Source organism: Cervus elaphus, chromosome 25, assembly GCF_910594005.1.
Source record: "Cervus elaphus chromosome 25, mCerEla1.1, whole genome shotgun sequence".
Lineage (NCBI taxonomy): Eukaryota > Metazoa > Chordata > Mammalia > Artiodactyla > Cervidae > Cervus > Cervus elaphus.
Genome location: NC_057839.1, coordinates 6,337,131 through 6,344,890, shown reverse-complemented (window position 1 = coordinate 6,344,890; position 7,760 = coordinate 6,337,131).

Sequence of the window (7,760 nt, the reverse complement as noted above, 5' to 3'; positions counted from 1 at the left end):
TCAGCCTCCCATCCATAAAATAGAACTTGACCATTTCTAAAATTATGATTCCTGGTTATGTATTTTAAATGCCTTTTGGGGATCAACAGAGAACCTTATCTGTGTAGAAGGAGACTTGCAGAGCCCAGCACCTCATGCTTTCCACTCTGTGAAGTTTCGAAAAGAGACACAGAAGTCAAGAGAATAGGGGATAGAGGCTGAGCAGATCCACCCAGGAAGAGATCGGAGGGACTCTGGGACAAATCTGGAGAGATTTCTAGACTGCTCCAACTTCCCTGTCCCTACCCCTGACTCAGATGATTTTCCATTCCCCACAGAGTCCACTGTCAGAGCCTTCTTCCCCGGCCAGTTGAATCTCCTAACAGGTGCCTCACAGCGTTCTCTGAAAACTGACATGCCCTCCTTGTCACTGTAGCCAGTGGCCTCGAAACTCAATCTTGGCTTCCTGTGGGAAGGCACAAGGAATTCCCTGGAGGGTTGGCCTCGCACCCTGAGAGCTGGGAGCCAGGGAGGGAGTCAGATGGAGAGGCCCAGGGGCGAGCTGGCAAGATGCACCTCAGCACCTCCTACCCTCCTGACATCACTGCAGGGCTCCTGCCCAGATCTCTGCCTGTCTGGGAGACGGGACAGTGGGGAGAGAGGGAGACGGTTGAAGAGGGAGTCAATGAAAATTCAGGAAGCTAAAGGAGATAGGAAGGATAGAGGGGGGCTCCATGGGCCATGCTGCATAGATGCCTTTGGCTCCAAACAAGTTTCCTTAATGTGCCCCTGGAACCTGGCCAGCCTCACAAGCATTTCTGTGTTGGTTGGCAGAGACTAGGCACCTAAAAAAGGCTCTTTGATTTCTCCTGAGAGGCCTCACTTTGACCTGAGAAACTTGAAGGTGGCTAGAAAAGGAATGAAGGAGGATCCAGTTTCAGGTTCTCAATGAATGGAAAGTAGTTTGGGGCATTTCTCAGAATTTCCGACATGTTTCTCACATAAAACGAAGGTTCAAAAGTAACAAAGACAATTCAGAGATGGGGGGTGGGGATAGGAGGAGTGGGTGTCCTCTGACTCGGGAACAGTGACATGAAAGACCAGGCGGCAGTTAGCTGGGTGGCTTTGCAAAGTTACTTAACCTTTCTGTGCCTCAGTTTCCTTATCTGACAGATGAGGATGATGGTTTCTCGCAGTGTTGCTGCAAGAATTCAGCAGTGACAGGTTTGAAACTAGCTCGCGTATTGTGCCTGGCACGTTGTGGATACTTGATAAATTGTTCTTTTTATCTGATGTCATTGGCATCTTCTCATGTTTGTACTTACCTATTTAATTCTCCATCCAAGTATCTACCTACCTATCTATCTATTTAGCTGTCTATTTATCTATTTAGCTGTCTATCTGTCTGTCAATCTAATCATCTACTCAACCATCCAGTATTTAGACTTCCCAATCAGATTGTAATAGATTGATTGCATCAGGGGCAGGGCAAGCCAGACCTCAAGTTAATAAAGTAGGTATGATGAGGCTTCTTATCTCCCAACTTCAAATGATGCTTCAGTTTAGTGGCAGCTTCTTTGATTTCTTTCAGATCAACTGAAGAAATGCTCAGAGTGGGGAGTTTGCAGGAAAGGCATGTTCTTATCCAGAAGACCCAGCACCCCTGCACCATTCAGGTCTCCTCATTTCCAAGAGTGACCTCTTGTCTCCAGATGCCTGAGGTCAGTGTTATTTCTGGATGTTCAGCTATGCAGGCACACTGCCCATGGGTTATTCATCATGGTATTCAAATATTAAGTCACCTGGCCACACACCCTCCTAGAATGTGTCCCAGAAAAACAAAGGCCAGGGTGAGTGCCTTGCGAGGGACCTTGATCACTCTGCACATAGGACTCTAATAAGTCATAATAATGCTGTGCATTTATATAGTGCTCTGCTGTTTTCAGAGCCTTTTCACATGCCTGTGCCTTAGGTTAGTTGAGCCACATTATAATTCTGTGAAGCAAACAGGATTTGTTCCCTTATTTTCAATTTGCAGATGAGAAAGTCCAAGAGTCACACAACTACTAATCAGTAGGCAACACAGACTAGACCCCAGGTCCTAGGGTTCTGAGTCAGCTGCTCACCTCACACATCTGCTCAGTGACGATGGGGAGAACAGAAGGATAGGGCTCAAGTGAAGCAGGGGATGCAGACAGCCTTTGGATCTTCTCCTGGCCTAGAAGGCCATGGTGGGAGAAGGCAACCTAGTACATGTTGTCACATTGATGCACCACCCACCTGCAGCCCCAGCTGGAAGCTCTAGGCAATCGTTACCCCTTTAGCTTCTGTCTCCCCTCCCCCTTGTCAACACGCAAGTGCCCCCTACCCCAGACACCTTTTCATTTTGTCTCATCTGCCAGTGCCTGACTCAGGATTGTCTTACCTTGGAGTCTGTGGTCTCCAAAAAGAGGCTTGCATGCACCAGGTCCTATGAAAGATGAGTCTCAGAGGTGTGGGAAGAAAATAGTAGAACGTCTATGGCTTCAAACAATAGGAAAAACATTGCACTCTAGTAACATTTACTGTGTAGGTGGACACTGGCCTCCCATTCCTCTGGTGGTCAGACTGGCCAAGGACACACACCAAGGGCCACGTACAAGCCTGAGGGTAGAGCAGGGGCTTTACACGTGGAGGGCTTGTGGCCTCCCCTCCTTCTCTGTCGCTGTGGCTGGGCCTTCTGCCTTGCGTGTGGGGCAGGGTAGATGGATTTATGATTTGTTTTCACCAAATTAACCCTAAAGCAATGGGAACTTGACTTAAAAACGAGTCCTACAAAAAGAAACTACCGAGAGAAGATAGCATTAATAATGCAAACAGAAGCAAACAGCAAGAAAATGGTAGTATTGACACTTTGCCTACCTAATGCCTACCTTAACTAAATGTCTTCCAAATGAAGCATTCTAGTTCTTTTCAAAGCTTTGGGTCAAAATATAAAAAATGCAATAACTAGCTAGCAAAAACAATTGATAGACGTCAGAGAGGGTAGAAAGTCACAAGCTGAATTTAAACAAAAGCCTTTACAGTAGTATTTTACATTACTGTGATACATTATCAGATTTCCATTTGGATCTCTGAACTTTAGTGAATTATCTTTTTTTTTTTCCAATTCTGAAAACTATCAGAACCAAGTATCAAAATAATTTGAACTTAAAACCCGATGGTATAAATGTTGAATGGCAGAATGTTAATATGAAGGGAAAGCAAACATAGTAAAACATATCAACCATGTGTGTGTTGTGTACATGCTCTGTTGCTAAGTCATGTCTGACTCTTTGTGCTGTAAATATTAGTATTCAAAATAATTCCTTTCAGTGAAAAGTTTTTTTTTGGTATGGTTAACAACATAAGAGCTAAAAGGTAATGTAATTTCATCTGTAGCTCACCTATTTAAATACCTCTTTCTGTCTTTGTCTTACTGCAGGAATAAAAGCTATAGTGGTAGCTTCTGTTAAGAGGTGACTTTTCGCCTGACCCTAGGTTACTTAAGGATGAGGGCTACTTGCCAGAGGAGCCAACTATGTGATTAAAGGTCTGGAAATTTCTGGACCTCCAGGAGGGAAAAGAAGCTGGAAGTTGAATCAGTCACCAGTAGCTAAAGATTTAATCAGTCATGTTTAAGTAATGCGGCCTCCATAGGGACAGGGTTCGGAAAGCTAGGCTGGTTAACAAGTGGAGACTTGGAAGAGTGAATTGCTCAGAGATGACAGGAAGTTTCCCATCCTTTCCTCACACCTTGCTATATACATCTCTTCCATCTGGCTGTTACTGAGTTATATTCTTTTAGAGTAAACCAGTAGTCTACTAAATAAAACATTTCTCTGAGTTTTGTGAGCCATTCTAGCAAATTAACTGAACCCAAGGAGGGGCCCATTGGAACCTGTTGATCAGAAACCCAGGTGACAGCCTGGACATGAGATCGTGAGATCGGCATCTGGAGGCGGGGCGGGCGGGGCAGGGCAGGCAGGCAGCCTTTGCACTGAGTCCTCAACCTGTGAGATCTGGGTCCTGTCTCTGAGACACTGAGTCAGGCTGGGCGCCAGTGTGTTTTGGGGGCCAGACACCCACTTCCGGTCTGAGCCGCACTGTCTGCTGCCTGGTTAGTGTCCACGTCCTCCCCACAGCTTCTGCTCTGACAGCCGTGTTTCATACTCACCTTCCTAGCCTTTCCAGCTCCCTACGCTGCTCTTTCCCCTTCCCCCATATCTCATCCTCTTCTACCACCCTCCATAATTCAGTCATTTACTGTGTTCACTGTTTGTCATCCACTGGGCTCCTCCCCACAGAATGCAAGCTCTACGGGGGCCTTCATCTGGTTTGTTCCCTGATGTATTCCAGGGCCTGGCACATAGCGGGTCTACAAATGTGTTGAGTGAACCATAGCAACTCAGTGCTGTTGGCATTTCAGGACTCCTGTTCTAGGAAACAGAGCTGGGGAGGTGGGATGTCCTGCCCAGAGACACACAGCCAGAGAGGGGCTGACTGCCGAGGCCTTGTCTCCGCCTCTGGGCCTGGCTGAGGCTGAGCTGATGCAGGTGAGGTGATCTCAACCTCGGGGGTCCCACTGCCCCTCCCCTTGACTGAACTCCCCATGGGATTACTAGGTAAGTGTCCTTACTCAGCACCCCCTCTTTTGTATTGAACAGGGAGAACCCCTGGGCTAAGGAGCTCTGCCCTAGTTAGAACCTGGGGGAAGAGGCTGTACTTGGCTGTGGTGGGCTGGTGCTGAACTTTCTCATGCTCCAGGATGTAGAGGTTAGAGACTCTTGGCTTAAGGTGGGGGCAGTGGCCATGGCTGGCAGACAGGGAGGACCTAGCAGAGAGATGAGGCTTGCACAAAGCAGCAAATTCTGACAGTGTCTTGAAGACCCATCTTCTGAGGCTAGAGAAATCAACCCCACCCATTTTACCACAGGTTCCAGGTTTGGTCCCATCCCCTCTTTCCCTGAATATTATAGCCAAGCTCAGCTCTAGAACGTGGCTTCCTAATCCTTGTAGTATGCATTTGCTTTGTAAACACTCATGCAGCCAGTTCAGGTGTGGCCGTGGCCCTGGCCTTGCCAGACCTTCTCCTGGGTTGCCACTGGCATCTCTCCAGAAGGCTGGGGCACCTGCCTAGACCCCAGTGAGGTGCTGAGGTCTCCAGGAAGGTCCCAGTGGTGTGATCCCAAATGGACTCATCCTCGCCCCTTCTCCCCGTCTCTGCTCTGCTGCTGCCGTGCCCCAAGCATGCCATGTTTGGTCACGCCCCTGGTCTTTGCACACCCTCTTCCCTCTTCCTGGAATGCCCGCTCTGCTCACCCCCACCCACTGGACTGCTCCTCATTCTTCAGGAGCCAGACCTAGTGCTGGTCTCTCCAGGAGGTCTTCCTGCTCCCTGCCCCTTCACGTGTATATGTGTGTGTGCACACGTGCACACATGCACACACAGATATTCTGAACACAGACATATGCATTTGTTTTCCATATACACACACACAACAGGCACACATGAATTACATATACATCCATAATTCCCATCCCCTCCACAGGTACACACACCATAGTGCCTTCCAAATAGACCCACTCACACACATACAGACATATTCCACGTCCCCACCCGTGTTCACACACCCTCCTGCCCTCTGTACCCACTCTGCAGACACAGCCCCCAGCCGCCCCTTCTTGATGCCTCAGATCACTGGGCACAGCTGTCTCTTTAGGCCCTGCACTGGACCATGGTGGGTCCTCCCTTGCTCCTCAACCTGGACCAGAAGTCCTCCCTAACAGCGTGGCTGGCACACAAGAGGACTGAAAAGCAATTGTGAGGTAGGGACTGAGTCAAAGTGAACTCATGAAGAAAGGGCGGGGTGGAGATGAGCCCTAAGAAGGACTCCAGCCTGGGATGTTTGCCCAGGAGCGTTCAGCCCGGGGCCTCAGTAGAGCTGAGGCAGATGAGGGCATCTTCACTTTGAGACTCAAAAATAAACAGCACAAAAGAAGCAAGGCGATGCAGCGCCTCCGCAGCCGAGTCTCATGTGCGCCTCTGGGTTGAAGCCCCGGTCAAGGCCCCAGCCCTCTCGTCCTCGGGGTTGGGTCAGGGTGGCCGTGCATCACACAGCTGGGTTGGGACCTGTGCCCTGGCTCCTAAACACCCTGCAATACACAGGCAGTGCCCCTCCACCACTCCAAGAAAGAACCGTTCAGCCTCAAATGTCAACTGTGCCCCCTTGAGAAATACTGGTGGAGAGAAAGAAAAGAAACATGGGTTTTAGGAAGCAGTGTGAATCCCAAGTCTGCCCCTTCCTGCCCACATGATCTGGGACAAGTCACTTCCCTGCTGCCACTGAACCTCTGAACCTCAACCTCTTCTCACTTGCAAAAGAAGATATTTATGCCTATGTCACGTGGTTATCATGAGGATCAGATATACACGAAGCGGGAATTCCCTGGTGGTTCAGAGATTAACACTGCACTCTCACTGCTGAGGACCCTCGTCTGATCCCTGGTCAGGGAACTAAGGTCCTACAAGCCACGGGGTGCAGCCAAGAAAAAACAAAACACTTTTTTTGTACACAAAGCATCTTCCTAGCTGAGGCACAGGGCACAGGGAAGGTGTGTGATTAACAATGGCTTCACTTTAGCCCTGGAGCCTTCCAGAGCTAGACTTCTGAAGCCAGGCATTTTCCTCTGCCACACCTTTAGATCTTCCTCCTAGTTTCTCCCTGGTCTGTTGGTTTCAGGAGTGTCCTTGTGCTATCACTGGCCTTCCTTTCTTCTCTTTGAATCATGTCCATGTGAGCTGGAATTCTGAGCCCTTCATTTTCAGTCCCCCACCTTGAATATATATATATCAATGCTTCAGTGGCTTTGCTAGCTCTGAATGGGTAAAGCATTCCTTGAACACAGGGCATGGTGTATGTGCATGTGTCCCTACCTGTTCTTGTGCATCTGTACATTTCCCTAACTTCTCCTCTGATATGATTTTCAGAAAGGAGATGGTAGGGGAATCCCTGATGTGGAGGTGTGGCATTTTCATTTCTAAAAGTGTGAAAATTAACATCCTTCCATGGTAGCTCAGCTGGTAAAGAACCTGCCTGCAGTGCAGGAGGCCCCAGTTCAATTCCTGGGTCCAGAAGATCCCCTGGAGAAGGGACAGACTACCCACTCCAGTATTCCTGGGCTTTCCTGGTGGCTCAGATGGTAGAGAATCCACCTGCAATGCAGGAGACCTGGGTTCAATACCTGGGTTGGGAAGATCCCCTGGAGAAGGAAATGGCAACCCACTCCAGTGTTCTGGCCTGGAGAATTCCACGGACAGAGGAGCCTGGCGGGCTACAGTCCATGGGGTTGCTGAGTTGTACACAACTGAAGCAACTTTACACACAAAATTTACTCATCCTTTAAGACACCCCCTCAAACACTTCTCCCCTCCCAGAACCTCCTATTTGAAGTTCTCCCCTCCCTATAATATAGCCAAGTGCTGGAGTTGACTGGATACACATTTTTCTTCTCCAAGACTGAAAGCTTCTGAGATTCAGGGACTGTGTCATTAATCATTGTGGTCGATCTCCTTCTTCCTTTCCTGCATCCAAGTGCTTGGCACAGATTAGGGATTAAATAAATTATGGAATTGAAGGGTTTTCTACAAGCTCTTATAGGAACTACTAAAGCTGACAGATGGGGAGTGGGGTTTGATGACTGCTGGAAATCCTCTCCAGCCAGGCAAATAGCTGGGAGAAAAACCAGGAAAGACTCTAAGA